The sequence below is a fragment of the Dipodomys spectabilis genome, unplaced genomic scaffold (genome assembly GCF_019054845.1).
Source record: "Dipodomys spectabilis isolate Male_0828 unplaced genomic scaffold, ASM1905484v1 ptg000344l, whole genome shotgun sequence".
In the NCBI taxonomy this organism is placed as follows: domain Eukaryota; kingdom Metazoa; phylum Chordata; class Mammalia; order Rodentia; family Heteromyidae; genus Dipodomys; species Dipodomys spectabilis.
The window spans coordinates 1,015,761-1,036,972 of record NW_024871021.1 but is presented as its reverse complement, the minus strand read 5'-3'; the positions used below and the strand labels follow the sequence as shown (position 1 = coordinate 1,036,972).

At 40.5% G+C, this 21,212-nt stretch overlaps 1 non-coding gene across 1 annotated transcript; it reads left to right on the top strand.

Annotated features, from left to right (window-relative positions):
* Nucleotides 1-15,349: 15,349 nt before the first annotated feature.
* On the top strand, nucleotides 15,350-15,513 carry LOC122095361. The gene has a single exon (XR_006145109.1). It is a non-coding gene; the product is annotated as a U1 spliceosomal RNA (small nuclear RNA).
* Nucleotides 15,514-21,212: the final 5,699 nt, after the last annotated feature.

The window sequence follows — 21,212 nt, the reverse complement described above, 5'->3', positions numbered from 1 at the left end:
GGTGTAAGGCTGCAGAGCAGTTGGATGCATGTCCTCAGCAATGGTGTACACAGAGGCAAACAGGTAGGGCTGGGGAGCAGGAATCTGACACAGCCAACTCAGATCCCCATTTAAACCTCTGGTTGTTACAGGGGCAGAGGAGATGGGGTGGACTTGATAGGCAGAGCCAGTAGGTGCTCCAACTCAGTCTCCCTACTGCTGGGTAATCAGAGACAGCTACCTGTTATCACTTAGCCCTGGCATCCAGCTGTCAGCCTCAAGTCAATTAGCACAGCTGCCACTCTATTTGGAACCTCTTGTCACACTGCCATCCACCTCCCACCTTGACTCACAAGAGAGGCTGAACCCTGGGATACAGGAAGCAAGAGGAGGGGCTTCCTCTACACAAGGTACTTGTGCCAGAAGCCAAGAACAAGCCTACCTTCTATTTTTGATAGGAGGGCCTAGAACTGAAGGGGCACGTTCAGCTGTGATCCCAAGAACAAGCACAAACTGTTGGATTCCATGACTGATTTCCATTCTGGGAAGAGTCAGGGGCTTAGGGCCTTGCCTTCATACTCAGGTTTTCTTTTCTTTTCTCTTAAAAGCAGCTTGCTTTATTACTTAAGCCATAGGTCTACTACAGTCTACTTTTTGTTTCATTTGGCTTCTGCTCCGAGTGTGAGAACTCGGCTCCTGCTCTGTGTGTGTGTGTGTGTGTGTGTGTGTGTGTGTGTGTGTGTGTGTGTGTGTGTGTGTGTGTGTGTTTGGCTGGAGCTTGAAATTAAGGCCTGGTGACTCTTTCTGAGATTTTTACTATTATTGAGATTAGGTGATTACCTAAATTTCTCTTATTTCAGAATATTGTGGAATAGTGATATTTAGTTGAAGTCACAAACATATTTTAACCTTCACAATGCAAATTGTCATTATTATGGTCGATAAAGTTTGTGAATTCTATAAGCTTTGACAATACAATTCTATAAGCTTTGACAATACAATTATTTCTTCCAGGTGATATATACATTTCTTTCCTTTTGCTTATTATAAGACATTCTGTCTTTCACTCTCATTCCTCTCCTCTCTTTCTGAGGTTTTATTGATTTACTTAGTTAACTGAAGGGTAGATGGCTCTACTACTTGAGCCACAGCTAAACTTCTGCCTTTTTTAAGTGATTAATATGAGGCAAGAATCCCATGGGTAGTCCAGGGCAGTACAGAGAGGCTTGAAATCTGAGGATCAGAGTTCAAAGTCAGCCTGGGCAGGAAAGTCAATGAGACTCTTATCTCCAGTCAACCTAATAGGTGGAAGATAGTAGAGCTGTAGCCTTGAGCAAAACACTTCAATTTTAAGTCCCTCGACTGAACACACTGAAGCAAGTTTCATGGACTTTCCTGTCCAGTATGGCTTTGAACCATGATCTACAGATTTCCGATTCCTTAGATTCAGAATTATAAGTGTGAGTCAACATTTACAAATCTTTAATTACCTCTTCTTTCACCTTTTCAGTTATTTATTATTTCTTTCTTTCTTTTTGGCATTTGTTATTAGGCGCTAGCTATTATGCTGTTTTTTTTGTTTCCCTTGAAACTACCATGCCCTACAACTTTGACCACAGGTAAACTACAGGCTGTTTTTCTTTTTTGCAGCTTTTTTTCTAGGGCTTAAACTCAGGTCACAGTGACTGAGGTTCTATTTTTTTTTAATTGAGTGGTGGTTCTTATGTCTTGAAATTAAGTCATGATGACTTTCCTTGAGGTTTATTTATTTTTACCTTAATAGTAGCTGGTTTCACTACTTGAGCCATAGCTCAACTTTTGCATTTTTTGTGGTTAATAAGAGATTAGAATATCAATAGAAAGTCAAGAGCATTACAGAAAGGACTGAAATCTGAGAATCATGTTTCAATGCCAGTCTTGTGCAAGAAAGTCAATGAGACAATTATCTCTAATAAACACCAAGAGGTTGGAAGAAGTAGACCTGTAGCCATGAGCAAAACATAGCAAGTTCAAGCCCCCATACTGAACACAGTAAAATATGTCTCCTGTACTTTCCTGCCTGGGCTGGCTTTGAACCACAGTCCTCAGTTTTCAGTAATCTGAGCAGGTAGAATTACAGTTTTGATTTAGAAAACCTTAATATGCTCCTTTTCTACCTTTTCATTTATTTGATTGTCCCTTCCCCCTTTTTCAAAGTTCATGTCCTTTATTATTAGGGCCTACTCATTTATGCTCAGTATTTAATTAATTAATTTATTGATATTGTCAGTTGTGGGGCTTGAACTCAATGCCTAGGAACTGTCCGTCAGGGACACAACAGGCACACTACTATTTTCAGACACAGTGCCACTTCTACTTAGTTGGAAAAAACAGTCACCAGGGGACTTTTTTTTATTGTAAAGATACTATACAGAGGGTTACAGTTACATGAGTGAGGTAATGAGTACACTTCCTCTTGAACATGTTACCCCCTCCATTGTTTTCCCCCTACCATCCCTTCCTTCCCTACCTTCCCCGAGGTTCTTTTTTTTTTGATTGTGATTAAGTGATTACATAATTTCCGGAATTTCACAGTATTGTGGAATAATGATGCTCATTTAAAGTCACAAGTTCATTCTAACTTTCCTGGAGCAAATTGTCTATCACAGTCTATAACATATAACGGTGTTCACATGTTATACACCATACATGTGATCAGCAGCATGGGGATATTTAGTAGTGGTTCAACCAGATGAGTGGGAGTTCTTTGTTTCTTAAGTCCTGTTAGTTTTGTCGTATCACCTAACATTTTGGATTTAGCATCCACTTATCAGGGAGACCATGTACCGTTTGTCTCTTTGCTCTTGGCTTACCTCGCTCAACATGATTCCTTCTAGCTCCATCCATTTCCCTGCAAATGCCATTATTTTGTCACTTCTAATGGCTGCATAATATTCCATTGTGTATAGATACCACAATTTTTGGATCCATTCATCTGTGGTGAGGCATCTGGGTTGTTTCCATATCCTAGCTATTTGAACAGTGCTGCAATAAACATGGAGGTGCACGTGTCCTTGTATATTGGTTACCAGGGGACTTTTTAGCCGAGGCTGGCTTCCAAATGTGATTCTCAGATCTAAGCTTCCTGAGTAGCAAGGATTACAGGCATGAGCCAGAGGCACCTGGCTTGTTTTTTTTAGATCAAAACTAGCAGGCTCTACATTTAGGCCACACTACTTCACTGTCCATGAGATTTTTGGCCTTTTGTTTTTTGCTCAAAGCTAGCAGGAACAAAAACTCAACTCTTGAGGTCTTTTTTTGGGGGGGGGGGGGAGGCTTGAATTCAAGGCCTAGTGACTGTCGCTGAGGGTTGTTTTGTTTTGTTTTGGGTATTTTGTTTTTCATTTCAAAGCTAGCAGGCTCTACTACTTGAGCCTCAGCTCAACTTCCGCCTCTATTTTTCTTTTAGTGGTTAATAGTAGATAAGAGTCCCATGGGAACCAAGGCACTACACAGTATCCTAAAATCTAAGGATTACAGTTTAAAGCCAGCCTGGGCTAGAAAGTCCATCAGTCTCATCTCCAATTAAGCACATGATACAGGAAGTAGTATTTTTAAACTTGAGTAAAAACCCTCAAGTTCAAGCCCATGTCTAGAACACTCAAAAAGAAGTTAGTTGGACTTTCCTGCCCAGGCTGGATTCGAACTGTGATCTTTACATTTCAGCTTGGATTAAAGATATGAGTCTATATTATAAAAAACTAATTGGCTCTTTTCTTCTTCACATACATTTATTTATTTGTTGGTTCTCTGTCTTGTTTTTAGGGCCTCACCAATCTTGCTGAAAGATAGAATGCTCTAAAACTTTAGTAACATTTGCAATTTGGTTCATTTTTTGGTTTTGGTGGTTAGTAGGAAGTAAATATAGACACTCCCACAAGGTCCTGACTTATACTGATTGCGATTCATTGTCAGGGGACAAGGAAAGTTCATGAGACTCTTATCTCAAATTAACCTCCAAAACATTGGAAATGGTCAAGTAAAAACTTGTAGATCATATCCCAGAAAGGAACACACACACAGTCATACACACACACACACACACACACACACACACACAATGGGCTTTTTACACACACACACACACACACACACACACACACACACACACACACACACACACAAAATGGGCTTTCCTGTCCTGGCTGCCTTGGAATAGTAATGCTCGATTTCAGTGTTTTGAGTAGCTAGAATTTCAAATGTGAGCCACCAGTTTCTTGTTAATTTTTATCATTTTTAAGACTCTTTCTGCTCTCTTGCACTTTTTAAAAAAATTTATTTTGTGGTTGTCTTAGTGCTAGATCTATTTTTCACTTACATTTTTTAAAACTTTTTTTCTTAGCTTTTTCTTAGCTTTTTTTATGTTCAAGGTTGCTGCTCTACCACTTCAGCCACAGTTCCACTTCTTTTTGCTGATTAGTTGGGAATAGGAGGCTCATTGACTTTCCTGCCCAGGCTGGCTGTGAACCACAGTCCTCAGATTTGAGGATACTGTGTAGTGCCCTTGGCTTCCTGTGAGACACTTCTGTCCTATTTACTACCAAAAGATAAAGAGAGTGGGGCTGAAGTTGATCTGTGGTTCAAATAAGAGAGCCTGCTAGCTTTGAATTAAAAAAAAATACTTGGAAGTCTAATTCTGGTACTAATTGTACACTATTCAAACAAAACAAAACGAAAAAAAACAAAAACAACTTATGTGCAGTGACCAGGTAATAAGGATTACTAACTGATAACCTGAACTCATTTCCCAAAGCCTTTTTTAGACATATATGGTCATTTGTGTCAGCTGAGGAGAGATTAAAGAACAAGGCTTTACAGGCCAGTTACTCAGGACTTGGAAATCAGGATCCATTGGCAAAGCTTTTCAGAAAATGACTAAAAACTCACTCTTCACAATTCCAAATGGTTCTTCCCTCTGTGCAAGGGAAAGAGGGATGAGAAGGAAGAAATATGGGAACTAAGAAACCTCAAACAAGTTATGTTAACTTTATTAGATAAAGTAAAACATAGGTGTACGGTGTGCAATCCAGAAAAGGACATGTCACCTCTGTGTGGATCCCAGTTAATTTAGTTAATCGATGGTAAAGAGTAAAATCCATTATTGTATTTATAGAAAGGAGGTACATGGCAGGCAAGTCAGTTCACTAACCTCAAGGATTTTGAACATAAAGGAGTGAAAGTGTTTGACTCTGTTTGGGCAACAGGAAGGAACAGAGCTGAGGAGGACTGAGATGTGCAGACATTCCCCAAGAAAGATCTCACTGACATCAAGTCTTCAGATGCATGCTGGTTGCCAGTGGCTTATGCCTGTAATCCTACTCAGAAGGCTTAAATCTGAGGATTGTGGTTTGAAGCCATCTGGGATAAGAAAGTTTGTAAGTCTTTTATGTTTTACAACTCAAGAATATTCATATTTGTTGCTAATTGCAACCCAAGGCAGTGCAATAGGATACCAAGCTGAAGAAAATTAGAAAATAGACAGGTATAGAGAAAAAGAAAAAAAAATCAATGAGGACCCAGGGTCCCAAGGCTTACTGGCTCCTGGGCCCCAGGTCACACAAGCAATCATATTTATTTGAATTCACACTGGGAAGGTTACCATGGATACATGCAAAAATGAAGCTTCTATATTGCAATCAGAGCCACCACAATGAGTGAGAAACACTGGTTCCCTTTTTGTTTTGAGAAAGGAGAATGCAACCTAGAGAAAATCCAGACATTTGGTCTATTTTATCTAGCTTCCTAGGTTAAATTGTCAATTCTTTTACCCCCCAGGCTTCAAGGCCTTTAAAGCACTATGGAAGGGGGCAATAGCTTGACCCTCTCCAGAGGTATGCTTTTTTTTTTTTAATTGTGAAAATACCATACAGAGGAGTTACAATTACATTGGCAAGATAGTGAGTACATTTCTTATCAAGCATTCTTGCCTCCTCCTTTGTTTCCCCTTACCATCCCTTCCCCTCTCAACCCCCCTTCCCTTCCCCTACCCCCCACCGAAGTTGTAAAGTTTGTTTTTCAACATAACATCTTATACATTTCATTGTTGTAATGGGGTCACCTGTAACCCTATTTATATATTTATTTATTTTTTGATTTTTTTATCGTGAAAATACCATACAGAGGAGTTACAATTGCATGGGCAAGATAATGAGTACATTTCTTATCAAGCATTGTTGCCTCCTCCTTTGTTTTCCCTTCCTATCCCTTCCCATCTCCCATCCCTCCCTCCATTCCTCCCCCCACCCCTCCCTCCCGCTCTTCCTACCCCCCCTCCAAAGTTGTAAAGTTCGCTTTTCGACATAACGTGTTGTACATCTCATTGTTGCAATGGATCCACCAGTATCCCTATTTAAACAATTTGTTTTTCTTCCCTTCCTTTCCACAAATTATACCAACATCAAATACAGTGAAAGCAGGGCTAATACCATGGGGGAGGTACATACAAAGCAACAAAGAAATCATTTTATAAATATGTTGGAGGGGCTGGGAAGGTGGCTCAGTGGTAGAGCGCTTGCCTTGCATGCATGAGGCCCTGGGTTCGATTCCTCAGCAGCACGTAAGCAAAAAGAAAAAAAGCCGGAAGTGGTGCTGTGGCTCAAGTGGTAGAGCGCTAGCCTTGAGCTGAAGAGCTGAGGGAAAGCGCCCAGGCCCAGAGTTCAGGCCCCACGACCAGATCCAAAAATAAATAAATAAATAAATAAATAAATATGTTGGAAACAATCTCAAGAAAGAAAAAAAAAAACATTTGAATCCTTATCTTGGGATTCATTTCATCTAACATCAACTTGTCTGACAGTTTCTGTTTGTCTCAGACATATACTAGTTGTTTCAAATAAGGGAAACCATGGGACCTATATTTCTTTGGGCATGGCTTACTTCACAGAGCTGTGTTTTAACCTTTCCATGGTCAGCTCTCAGCTTTCTGAGTACTATTGAGGTGGTGTTCCAACCTCTCAAACCTTTTCCAGGTTCAACAGCTCAGCTTGAGTCTCCTACACCTATTAATATTAATAGTATGGATTACAAACAGTAAAAAGAGAAAAATAACATTATACATTTAAACAGAAATAACTGACTGCATTCATTTATCCAGGACAAAAAATTTAGCACTGCTGTTTAAGTCACTAATAACACTTTTTTTAGATATACTTTCATGGCTTTCATAAAACTTCCTATATAGTCCTTAGAGTGTCTTTTTACCTCCCATTTTTATTTATTGTATTTGCATAGTAGTATATCATCCTTAAAATCATATCACCTCATAATTAAAGTTTATCTTGTAAGTAAATACTTGTGAGACTCCAATAAAATATCAAAAAAGCTGAAAGTGGAGCTGTGGCTTAAGAGCTATAGTACAAGCCTTGAGCAAAAAAGGCTCAGAAGTTGAATCCCTAGTGTCCACACATACACCTCCCCCCACCCCAGACCCCACACACAATCAGATGATAATGTCTATGAAGTTCTTCCTTAGGATGATCTTGGTGATGTCAGCAACTGTATCAAGTTTCTATCTCTCTTCCATGCATTTGTGGTAGTAGACAGCAGAGTCGCTGTAGTATAACACTTGTCTAAGACCTGGCATTAGCAAAGGCTATCATGTAACATATCCAACATAATGTCCAGCTCTCTTGATGGGACCCATGTACTCTTCAACTCGCTTTCCCATCCTCTGTGCCACCTGCTGCAATGATTCACTATCCACACCAAATAAGCTTTCATAACCTTTCCCTAATTATCTGAATACTGGATGCCAGAGATGTCACGGAGACGCTCTGTGGCTATTCCCCTCCCCTGACAGTCCATTTTACCTCCTATGCTCTCCTCACAGATGTGGGCAATGGTCTCAGAGACTTTGTGCCTCATCTTGGAGAGATTTAGTTTCATTGTATCCATAAGCTTTGGGAAATCATGCAGTGAAGGGTCCAGGTTAGGAACATAGCTCCTCCTTCTGGAGGTTTTCCTGTATGTTCTCTTGGCCATTGAACAGAAGTGGGGACTCTGAAAGGGAACTTATATGGTGTTCTCTGTCTGTCTTGGTCCATATAACATAGAACCACTTTCCCATCCCTTTAATGATTTAGACATGTTCCATGTGATTTGTGCTGCACTGCTCTCAATGTAGTAACAATGTAGAGGACACAACTGGATGTTGTGTGGTAGCTGTCCATACTTGGGCATGAGTCCCCTTCCAGGCAAGGCCCATAACTCCATGCTGGGAAAGTGAGAGGAAGATTAGCTGGCTTATATCTGTGTAGTCTGAATGACCCCAGGAGGCATTGAGGCCTCCTCTTCATGTCCATGGCCCCTCAGCATATTGATAAAGAATGACACACCATGCCCAATCATCACCAAAATGCTCACCTGGTCCTGGGCATTATCACCACTGTCTCACCCACTTCTAGCAAATTCCCTTTTTCAAGGCATTGCCAATCCTCCTCCTTGCATTCTCAGTTAAAATACTGCTGTCCATGAGTAAAGAGCAGAAGACAAGGAAGCAGGTACCCTAGGGAAAGTAAATACTGGACCTCTTCCATGGTGAGAAGATAATGCAACCTGCAACTATAGAAAAGCGAAGGAGTTAAGATGGTTGTGCACATAGTTTGTGCAGAAAAAATGCCAGACCCAGTATGCCCTGTTCAGAGTTTCAGTCCATAATCGTTTCTAACAAAGACATCTCAGGTACAGATAAACCAAGTTCATAGTGTCTTTCCTTCTTTTATTCTGTGCCTTTCTGGGGCTTGCAATCAGGAAATGGATACTATCCCTGTAGTTTATGTTTTTTCCCTCAAGACTACTGCTTTACCACTGGAGCCACAACTCTACTTCGAGATTTTTTTTGTACATAATTGGAGATAAAAGTCATATAGGCTTTCCTACCCAAGTTGGCTTCAATCACTGATCCTCAGCCTCATGAATAGCTAGGATTACAGGCTTGGCACTGAGCCTGGAAGCAATACTCTTCCTTTTTTATTTCCTTTTCTTTATTTTTTTGTCAGTTATGGGCCTGAATTCTGGGCTTGGGAACTGTCCCTCATCTCTTCAGATCAAGGCTAGTGCTCTACCACTTGAGCCACAGCGTGCCTTCCAGCTTTCTTTCTACTTATATGGTACTAAGGAATTGAATTCAGGGCCTCATGAATGCAAGGCAAGCACTCTACCATTGAGCCACCTTCCCAGCCTCATCTTTCCTTTTCTTAAAAAAATATTATTAGGAATATGATGTTCAGAGGGGTAACAGTTAAGTCAATTAAATTAAACCGTTGTCAGGTAATGAATACATTTTTTGGGGACAATTACACCCCTTCCCTTGCTCTCAGTTTATCCCTCCCACTGTGGCTTTGCTGCCCAGGGTGACTTTGAACCACAATCCTCAGACATCAGTCTGCTGATGAGCTAGGATTAGAGGCTTGAGCTTTAAAGTCAGGATGACTGTTCTGAAGGTTGTTCTATATTGCCTATGGGCTGTGGGCCTGAATGGACTTAGGCAGTGAATGCCAGGCAGGTCTGTCATCCGGAAGCATGTGTCCTACTTAAGCCTGACTGGTTCTCAGAACAGATAGGTGATGCTTTCAGAGCAAGAACCAGTGTGTACTAGCTCAACAGAAGTCCTCACTGTATTTATCTCATTCAACAACTACTGGGTTGCTTATATTATCAACACTTTTTCTTTCTTAAGAACATTTGTATTGTAAGATTGCAGTAACTACAGATTTGTAATGGCCTAGGAATATACATAACTGCTCCAAATCATGTTTTATTTATCTTAAAGTAGTTCTTGAATAATACTCTTTATTAGTAATGATATTATTAATATAAGTATTAAAGTTCTTCAAACATGTTTCTCTTATTAGATGAATCTTTACAGTGACATTGAAAGCATCTTCTGGAGCAGCAATGGAAAAGATACTTGGTGAATACTAAAAATGAGGGATGAGAAGTGTGAAAAACAGAACTAAGAGACTTACAAGTGTGACTGGGAAACATCTTCCACAGAGCAGAATCCCAGACTTTTGAAGGTATGTCAGTGTGAGAATAGGTCTTCAACCAGTTCACGTGACCACATGGGTGAGTCTCAATGTTGCCACATAGATATTATTTTGATTCCTATATGAAAGACTCATGTCCGATGGGCTTTCACAATGCCAGATTTATGAAAGTTTCCTGTCTTCTTTCCTTCAATATTACTTCACACTTTACTATTGAGTGCATTTTTTCTTTTAAAACATGAAAACTCAACACCATCTTTTGGACTGAGGTGTTTCTTGTCTCCCTAAAAATAGCTCTGTTATTTAAGAGGCTTCCTGACAGGTTCCAGTGCCTCACTTCTTTAATACTAGCTATTCATGAGGCTGGGATTTGAAGATCACAGTTGAAGCCTGCCATGGTAAGGAAGTCCATCAGAATTTCATCTCCAATCAATTACCAAAAAAGTCAGAAGTGGAGCTGTGGATGAAGTGGTAGAGCAGCAAAAAAAGGCATAAGGGCAGGCTGCACTCAGCCTCAGCCTGAGCCCCAGCCCAGCCTTCAGGCACACACACACACACACACACACACACACACACACATACACGTGTCTTCCTGCCAGGCTTGTCCATGGGGTCCCATGAAATTGTTGGAGACCTCTCTTCAAATGGACTCACCCTTGTATTCATGCCATTAATGTGGAAATTGACTCTCAGTCACCTATAGATCTATTGGTTCAGATTGTGTATTCTGCATCCCATTTCCTCTGCTTGTTTTCTGAGGTGAGTCTTGTAGTTCAATACAGCTGTTCATATACTTCAAGAGGCTGCTTATGGTCTCAGGGCCTTCATTCACACTCCAAATGGAAAAATAACATATAACCTGAGACCCTCTGCTTACTTTGAGGATCATCTATCCAGGCAAGGGCAGCTCCCTATGAATGGCATACTGGAAGCCAAGCTCAGGGTGTTCAAAACAGACAGAAGTGAGGTGTGGAGGGCTTGAGTTGTTCTGAGGAAAAGCAGAGAATGGAGGAAGACAGAGAAACTGGGAAAAGACAATCTACCTTCCCATGTTTCCTTGCAGTTCCTGATCCACAGTATAACCTTTGCTAATTGTTCTGCTGTGTGTGTGTGTGTGTGTGTGTGTGTGTGTGTGTGTGTGTGTGTGTGTGTGTGTGTGTTTGTATGTCTCCGTGAATGTTTGCATGTGCACAGTAGTTCTGGGCCTTGAATTCAAGGGCTGGGCACTGGGAAGTCAGGATGAATGTGAGCAAGTATATCATATGCGTGTGTGGAAGTAACTCCATCAAACCTCTCAGTGTGTGCAACTAGTATATACTAATGAAAGTGAAAAAATGATTAAGCAATGCTTAAACTCCTTCCTAAGCTATTTAGAGATAACTTCAAAAAGTATGAGAAAGCATTGTTGGTAGGGGCTATGAAAACAACTGTAGTTAAAACTATGGGATTATTCAAGCCAGGTGCTGGTGGCTTATACTTGTACTCCTAGATACTCAGGAAGCTGAGAACTAAGGATCATTATTTGAAACCTGCCTAGGCTGGAAAGTTATGACACTTTATATAAGATATACTACTCGAAGTGGTGCTTTGGGGCTTAAGCCGTAGAGTGCCCTAAGTTCAAACCACAGGACTGCCAGAAAAAAAAAAGAAATAGTCCAAACTTAAGATGTCTAGGGAGTTTTAGACTAAATGTCTTATAAAAACAAATCACTATATCTTGGGGTTCATTTGTTGTTGTTGTTTTAGGTTTATTATGTAAGTGTTTGGTTTCATTTGTATATTCTTCCCCCTGTGGTATATCCCCTTTTGTCACTGTACTTGATTTTGATACCCTGCATCTTGTATATACATTTTTCTAATTTGGGGAGGGGAAGGGAAATAACAAAATGCTAAAACAAGGACACAGGATGACCCGTTGCAACAATGATATCCATAAGACCGTATGTTGGAAATGAACTTTACAGTTTCGGGTGGGGAGAGGAGGAGTGCAGGAGGTGAGGGAGGTAAGGGATAGTGGAAGAAAAACAAGGGAAGGGGTAACAATGCTTGACCAGAAATGTACTCATTGCCTTATTTACGTAACTCTAACCCCTCTATAGACTCTTTACAATAAAATAAAATTTAAAAAATGAAAAATAACTAGTTACAGCTAAAGTAGGAAAGGAAAAAAAAACTTTTACCCACTGGCCTGTGGGAACAGTAACTAGAAATACACAGTCAATACAAATAAATTGCAATCCCTCTACAGATTCATGCTCATGGCTACTTCACCTTCTTTGTCCCCAGGGGAAAGTCAGGAGAAATCAATACAAGCTTCCTATCCTATGACAGTCTACTCAATACCTGTACCAAGGTTGTCATCTGTAGGACATCAGATGGAAAAAGTCAACATTCCTTCCAAAAGGGTCTCAAATGAACCTTATAAACCATAGCCTCCTACTGTCCTGGTTTAAATCTTATTTCCCTTCTCAAGCTACAAATACATATAAACTTGTGGAGGGCTCTAGAGAGATGGACAAAGACTTATAAAACATATACTATGTTTCACACCAGTAGAAAACTAAAACTAGATCCTTATATAGCACCCTGCAACAGAATCAACTCCAAATGGATCAAAGACCTTGGAGTCAAAGCAGATACCCTGAAAACATTACAGGAAGGAAGAGGAGAACCTCTAGGTCTCCTTGGCACATGCTGAAAGTTTCTTAATAAAGACCCAGAAACACATCAAATCATAGAAAGGTTGGACAAATGGGATTGCATGAAACTGCAGAGCTTCTACATGGCAAAGGACATAGCTAGCAAGATCAATAGAAAGCCCAAGTATTGGGAGAAGATCTTCACTAGCCATACAATGGACAAGGGTCTCATATCTAAAATATATTTAGAACTCAAAAAATTAAATTCCCCAAAAACAAATCCTCAAAGAAACAACTTTAAGTCTTTAAGGCTAAAGACTTAAAGAGAAAGGTCTCTGAAGAGGAAATAGGAATGACCAATAGACACATGAAGAAACCCTCAACTTCTCTAGCCATAAAAGAAATGAAAATCAAGACAATGTTGAGATTCCACCTCACCCCAGTTAGAATGGCTATAAAAAAAAATCAAGAACTCTAATAATAACAGATGATGGAGGGGATGTGGTCAAAAAGGAACCTTACTGCATTGTTGGTGGGAGTTCATCCACTTTGGAAAGCAGTATGGATATTCTTCAAAAGACTCCACATAGAGCTTCCCTATGACCCAGAAATCCCACTTTTGAGCATTTACCCAAATGATCACAAACAAGGCTATATTAAAGCTACCAGCACAACTGTTTATTGCAGCATTATTTACCATAGCTAGGATATGGAACCAACCCAAATGTCCCTCAGTAGATAAATGGATCAAGAAAATGTGACATATATATGTATATATACATATACATGTATACACACACACACACACACACACACACACACACACACACGCACACACACGCACACACACATATACACAATGGAATTCTATGCCTCCATTAGAATTACATCACCCCACTTGTTAGGAAATAGAAAGACTTGGAAAAAATTATATTAAGTGAAGTAGGCCAGGCCCCCCCAAAACGTAGGTCTTATAGTTTCCCTTTTTTTCAATAACTAGTATATGTCTAGGACAAGAAGAAAAAATCAAAAGCTATGTACATATGACCATATAAGATGATGTTAAGTGAAATAAACCTCAAGACAGTAACTCAAGTGCTTTTTTCTTCCTTACTATTGTTTTTAATATATTTATAATGTACTATGTGATTTTTTTTGTTTCTCTGGTATGTTCTTCCTCCAGGGTATTACTCTGTTTTCACTGTATTTGTTTCTGGTGACCTGCATCTTATATGTACATAACAAGATGCTTAAATAAGGATACAGTTTAACCCATTGTAACAATGAGATGTACAAAACACTATGTTGAAAACAAACTTTACAACATTTGTCGGGGATGGGAGGTGTTGGGAAGGTGGGGAGGGAAGGGATGTTTGGGGAAAAAGAAAGGAGGAGGTGACAATGCTCGCTAGGAAATGTGCCCACTACTTTACTCATGTAACTGTAAACCTTCTGTACAATATTTTTACACTAAAAATATTTTAAAAACAGCTTAAAGAATATATACTATGTTTCAATAAATTGAATGAGGATTCATAAAAGGCATGTTTTGAATTTTATTTTTAAAATAAAATGAGGGCTGGGAAGGTTGCTTAGGGGTAGAGTGATTGTCTTGCATGCATAAGGCCCTGAGTTCCATTACTCATCACCACATAAGTCGGAAAAAGCCAGAAGTGGTGCTGTGGCTCAAATGGTAAAGCACTATCCTTCATCTAAAGAGCTGAGGGACAGTGACCAGGCCCAGATTTCAGAGTTCAGGCCCCATGACTGACAAAATGAAAGAGAGAAAGGAAGGAAGGAAGGAAGGAAGGAAGGAAGGAAGGAAGGAAGGAAGGTAGGAAGGAAGGAAGGAAGGGAGGAAGGAAGGAAGGAAAGAAGGAAGGAAGGGAGGAAGAAAGTTGAGATAGTGTCCAGGGCCAAAGTTCAAGCCCTGAAAAAGTACCCCCTCACCAAACACAAAATCATACACAGGGCTGGGATTCAGCTTAGCAGCTTACCATGCATGAGTTTTGATCCCTAAAACAAGGAGAGGGAGGGAATTGGGTGAGGGAAGAGAGAGGGAGGGAGAAAAGGATAGGGAGAAATAACAGCATATAGAAAAGAGGGTAGCTCTGCATAATGATATTCACTAGGGTACATGGTCAGGCAAACATTTTCTGTAAAGGAACAGAGTAAGTACATCCAGGCCTTGGGAGTCACATGATATGCCGTAACTATTCCATTCTTCTGTGGCAGTGTGACAGGGGACACAGATAAAATGAATGCATTAAAACTTTACTAACATTCACTGAAACTTGAATTCTATTTTTATTTGAAATATGGCTAGTGTAACTGTGTGTCTGAATTTTTAATTTTATGTAATTTTGCTTACTGTAAGTATTGTCGCTTACAGCGTTGTGGCTAGCTACTCAACTGAGTAGAACAAGTCTGGCCTCTGATGAAGTCTTAGAGCACCTCCAAAGTAATCCAGGAATACAAGCCATGGAAGTCACTCAGCTTTTTGGTAGTCACAGTAAGAAACAGTAAAATAAGAAAATAAATAAAACCTTCAATTAAAAACACCAAAGGAGCTTTAATAAAAATTCAGCAAAATTTATCTAGTATTTAAAGCTTAATCCTCAGATTTCAGCATTCTGAATAGCTAGGATTACAAATGTGAACTACTCTCACATGTTTGTTAGTTTTTTAAATACCAAGTCAGCCTTGTTACTTACCTGGCAGGGGAGATGCTATGATCACGAAGGTGGTTTTCCCAGGGCCAGGCTTATCTATTGCACTCCAGATTTGCTGACCCCTGAGATTTCCCCAAATGTGGGAAATTCGACTGCATAATTTGTGGTAGTGGGGGACTGTGTTAGTTCTCTCCACTGGATGGATAGATAGATAGATAGATAGATAGATAGATAGATAGATAGATAGATAGATAGATAGATAGATAGATAGATAGATAGATAGATTAGATAGATAGATAGATAGATAGATAGATAGATAGATAGATAGATAGATAGATAGATAGATAGATAGATAGATAGATAGATAGATAGATAGATAGATAGATAGATAGATAGATAGATAGATAGATAGTATTGTATTTTATATTGGCCTCATCTGCTTTCCTGCACTCAGCAGTCACTTGGTCCTAAGGAGTACTGTAAAGGATGAGGTACCTCTAGGCCTACTTTGTAGTTGCTAGGAACTACAAGGAGTAGAGAAATCAGCTTGAACTCACCATGAGAAAATAAATGAGGAAGTTGGGTGCAGGTGGCTTACACATGTAATCCTAACTACTCAAGAGGCTGAGATCTGAGGATTGCAGTTCAAAGCCAACCCATGTAGGAAAGCTCATGAGATTCTTATCCTCAATTAACCACCAGAAGACCAGAAGTGGGCTCTGGCTCAAGTGGTAGAGCACTTCACTTAGGCTGAAGAGCTCAGGGACAGCACCCAGAGTTCAAGTCCCATGATTTACAAATAAAAAGAAAGAAAACAAATGAGTGACCAGAGCCAATGGCTCATACCTGTAATTCTAGATAGTTAGAAGGCTGAGATCTGAGGATCAAGGTTCAACACCAGCCTAGGAAGGAAACTCTATGAGATTCTTACTTCCAATTAATCACTGAAAACCGTAAGTGACAATGTAACTCAACGCGGTAGAGCACTACCCTTGAGCACAAAAGATCAGGGACAGGATCCAGGACCTGAGTTCAAGCCCCACAACCGACCAAAAAAAAAAAAAAAAAGGAATGAGAAGCCACCTTAATGAAATAGCTAGGCAAGTACAAGATACAGAATAACTCCTCCCTTCCTTCTTTTCTTCCTTCTATTCCTTCACATCCTTTCCCCCTTTCTATCCTAGAACTTAAACTCAGGGCCTCATGCACTTTAGGTAGGTACTTTACCAGATGAGCCATACACCTGCTTTTTTTTGGCTTTAGTTATTTTTCTTTCTTTCTTTCTTTCTTTTGGTGGGGAGGGGGTCCAGTCATGGGGCCTGAACTCTGGGCCTGGGTGCTGTCCCTCAACTCTTCACTTGAGCCATAGCGTCACTTCTGGCTTTTTTTTTTTGCTTATGTGGTGCTGAGGAATCGAACCCAGGGCCTCATGCATGCAAGGCAAACGCTTTACCACTGACCACCTTCCCAGCCCTCATTTTTCTTTTGTTGGTTATGTTACTTGAACTCTGTGCCTGGGTGTTGTCCCTGAGTTCTTCAGCTCAAGGTGAGGGCTCTACTGTTTGAGCCACAGTACCACTTCTGGTTTTCTAGTGGTTTATTGGAGATATGAGTCTCACTGGGCTGCCTGGGCTGGCTTTGATCTGTGATCTTCAGATTTCAGCCTCCTGCGTAGCTAAGATTACAGGCATGAGCCACCTGCGCCCGGCTCGGCTTTAGCTATTTTTGTGGTAGGGTTTTATGTCTATGACCAGGCCAGCATGGACCATAATCCTTCTTTTTACCCTTTCTGAGTAGATGAAATAAGAAGCACAATGCATTGGGTTCAATATTAATTGCGATCCAATATTTTGAATGTTTTTCCTGGGCTAACATCAAATCATAATCCTCTCTGTATCTGTCAAGACCCAGCAGCTAGCATTACAAGTGTGAGCTCCCATCCCTGGCTCAAATTTCTGATGACTAAAATATCTGAACAAAATTTTAATAATTTTAAATGTTGAATTTGGGGGCAATGGGTGCTCTTACTTGCCTAGTTGCAAATTGTACCAAAAATCCCAAATATTAACTTTTGATTTCCTAGAGTACATTAAATAAGCAGATAAACTTTATAAAGCAATTAACTAAAGAAAAAAGCTAAACAGAATACATCCTTACCATTGTAACTTTGGACTAACACCTTGTCAATCATTGCTTACATCATAGTTGTTTGTCTGGGCAGTATATTCCATACACGGATCATGCCACCCCCAAGGTTGTGGGCTAAACAGCCTATATCCACAGGAGTGAAAGCCAGGCTCTAGGCAAACACACCAAAGGAAGACAGCGTCCAGCAGCATTGTACATGGCAATGTCCCAACATATCACCAGAAGTTTTAGGGCAGCTTAAATAAAGCTTTTTTCTTAGGAATAGTACTCTATTAAGGCATACCTCTTCTTCTGGGTTTATCACTGCTTAATTGGAGACAAGTCTCATGGACTTTCTGCTTGGGCTGGCCTGAAATCATGTTCCTCAGATCTCAGCCTCCTAAACAGCAAGGATTATAGGCATGAGCTACCAATGTCTAAATTGACTATTCCTTTAATAAAAATGAAAATGGCTACAGTATGGTTTAACAGAGAGCTTGAATCCTTTTCTGAGCCTTATAAATTTTCTATCTACAAGCAGAAGGACAAACTGACACGTGGGAAACAATCTACCATATTAAACCATTTTTCAGAAGAGTATCTGGCTCATCAGTTTGGCTCTTGTCCTCCTATTCTAATGGTGACTTTTCTGCCCGGGCTGGATTCAAAACACAATCCTTACATCTCAGCCTCTTGAGTAAGATTATAGGCATGAGCTACCTGTCCCTGGCACCATCCACATTTCTGTACAAGTGAATAAAGCTCAGTGATATAGTGTCTACCTATTTAACCAAAAGCAGGTAAGAAACCAAAATTGAATTTGTAATTCAGTTGAATATGAGTCTATATTCTTAACAACTGGGTTGTAAATTATTTGGTCTTTGCACAAGTCTCTTAGTAGATATAGCGCACATGTCATGATTTTTCTATTTCAAATGGTCCATGAGAGATAGCTGGGCATGGTATGGTAAGCCTGTAATTCCATCACTTGGGAAGCTGAAGCAGAAGCAAAATAAGTTCAAGGCCATCTTGGCTATGTAGTGAGATGCCATTTCAGAAGGGCAGGAAGTAAATGGCTCCTAACTATATAAGCCTTGGCAATTACTTTCCCATCTTCTGTGTCTACGAAGAGAAGCCTAAGACTCCAAGGCCAAACAGAAAACATGACCCAAAGACTAACACAAAACAACTGGATACCAGCTGTGTCGACTCATTCTTGGGCCAATAGAGTGTCACCCAAAGGCACTCTTGAACAGTTGGGTCTATGTCCCCTCCTCTTCTCTTCAGAAAGGGTCATTTCAAAATCATCATTCTTAGAAATTAAAAGACATCAGTGATATTAGGATTTCCATTCCAGCATATTTACAAGTCAGTGAACACTTAAGACATTGGCAACTATAAAATTAAGTGACTAGCAAGTGGAATATGGTACCTGAAGATACTAATAGTTCATAGTATATGGTCTGTGAATTAGAACTTATTAAATTTGCTCCATAGCTGCAGCAGGTGCAGTAACAGTTGGGGGAGGCAGCAGCAACCTTGGCTCCAGCCCCTTGACCTCCGGAGTGCATCATGGAACCTAGCAGCCCTTCACAAAGGCTGGGAGAGAAGAGAGCTGCCATGGAATGCTAGGATCATGCCTCTGGTGTGGCATGCGACCATCACCTCACTTCTGCTTCCTGGCTAGATAAGTAGGGGCCGCATGCCTGTGTCACCTCACTCCTGCTTCTGGTCTGGGTGGGTAGGAGCCGTGTGCCTGCACCAGCTCGCTCCTACTTCTGGTCTGGGTGAGTGTGGGCTGCATGCCTGTTTCACCTCACTCCTGCTTCCACTCTAGGTGAGTGGGGGCCACGTGCCTGTGTCACCTCACTCCTGCTTCTGGTCTGCAAGAGTGGGGGAGTAAGGGCCATGGTGCCTGTGTCACCTCATCTGGTCTGGGTGGGTAGGGGCCATGTCCTTGCATCACCTCACTACTGCTTCCTGGCTGGATAAGTCTGGGCTTGGTGCCCTTGTCACCTCACTCTTTCTTCTGGTCTGGGTGAGTGGGGGCTGCTTGCCTGTGTCACCTCACTCCTGATTAGTCTGGGTAAATAGGGGAGTAGGGGCCATGTGCCTGCACCACCTCAATCCTGTTTCTGGTCTGGGTTGGTCTGACTGGCTGTGAGCTAATTACTATATCCAGATGCTGTTTACCAGCCCACGCCAGACGTTAGACTTTTCCAGTTCTCATAACAAAGCATGACATTAATGGATTAGGATGGCACCTTGCTAGGTTTGAGAATCATGTTATTAAATTGTGTGTGTTTGAATGTGCACTGGTCTTGGGCCTTGAACTCAGGGCCTGAGGTCTATCCCTGAGGTATTTGATCAAGGTAGAGCTCTACTTCTTGAGCCACAACTCAACATATGGCATTTTTTTTGTGGTTAATTGGGACTAAAAGTCTCACAGATTTTCCTGTCTGGGCTGGCCTTGAACCACTATCCTCATATCTCAGACTTTTCAGTAGCTAGGATTTACAGGTGTGAGCTACTAGTGCCTCTGTATTTGCTTGATTACCATCCAGAGAGAACTGTGCTTGGCAAGTGTTCTGGAGGAAAAAGAATTGAAATCTTCCAATGAGAAATGGTGAAAATACTCAGGTTCTAGCCCAGCATTGGTGGATCAGGCCTCTAATTCTACCAATTCAGGAATGTGAAATCTGAGAATTGCAGTTAGAAATCAGTGTGTGGAGGACAGAGTCTTGAGACTCTTTATCTCCAACAAACTACCACAAACCCGGAAGTGGCACTGTATCTAAGTGGTAGAGCACCAACCTTGAGGGAAAATGCACACGGACAGCACTCAGGCCATGAGTTCAAGTCCAAAGGCCACAAAAACAAAACAAAACAAGAAAAAAATTGGGTTCTTCAGTAGAAGTTTATCATTATAAATATATCTTTCCCATTATATTTAGATCTGTCATAGATGTATGAATCTTAGGGGAATAAGAAACTTGGCTAAAAAATATAGGAATCATTGTGTGTGTGTGTGTGTGTGTGTGTGTGTGTGTGTGTGTGTGTGTTTGCGTGTGTGTGTGTGTGTGTGTGTGTGTTTGCCTGTCCTGAGGCTTGAACCTAGGACATTAATCTCTTGATTGGCTTCCTTCCATCAAGGCTGGTACTCTGCAACTTGGTACACAGTTCTACTCCCAGATTTTTTAATTGTTAATTGGAGATAACAGTTTTACACACTTTTCTGCCTGTGGTGGCCAATTCTGGAATGTGATTATTTTGAATCATGCTGTAAAAAATGTGTGTGCAGATAAGGCTGACTTACATTTCTTCAGGTGTATATGTATGATTTCTTGTGTGGAACTTCCACACTGATTTCTGTTGGGGCTGCAATGATTCACTTAATTGCCATCATTGTGTAGGATATCGTTCCCCACCTCCTTGCAAGTATTTCTGTTTTCTTTTTTAATAGGCATTCTGATTAGGCAGACATGAACTTCAACATAGATTTGATTTGCATTTCCTTGATTACTAAAGGTGTTGAATATTTTCATTTATTCCTTAGACACCTACATCAGTTTTGGGGAACTATCTAGTCAATTCACTTGCCTATTTATTGATTAAATAATTTGTTCTTAGGGTGTTTCATTTTTTGTCTATATATTCTAGATATTAGGATTTCTTCTGTTACTCAAAAGGCAGGAGTTTAGGCTTATTTTATTTAATCTTAACAAAAGATGCCTTGTGAGCTTCAAATTATTTAAATGATGATTGATTTA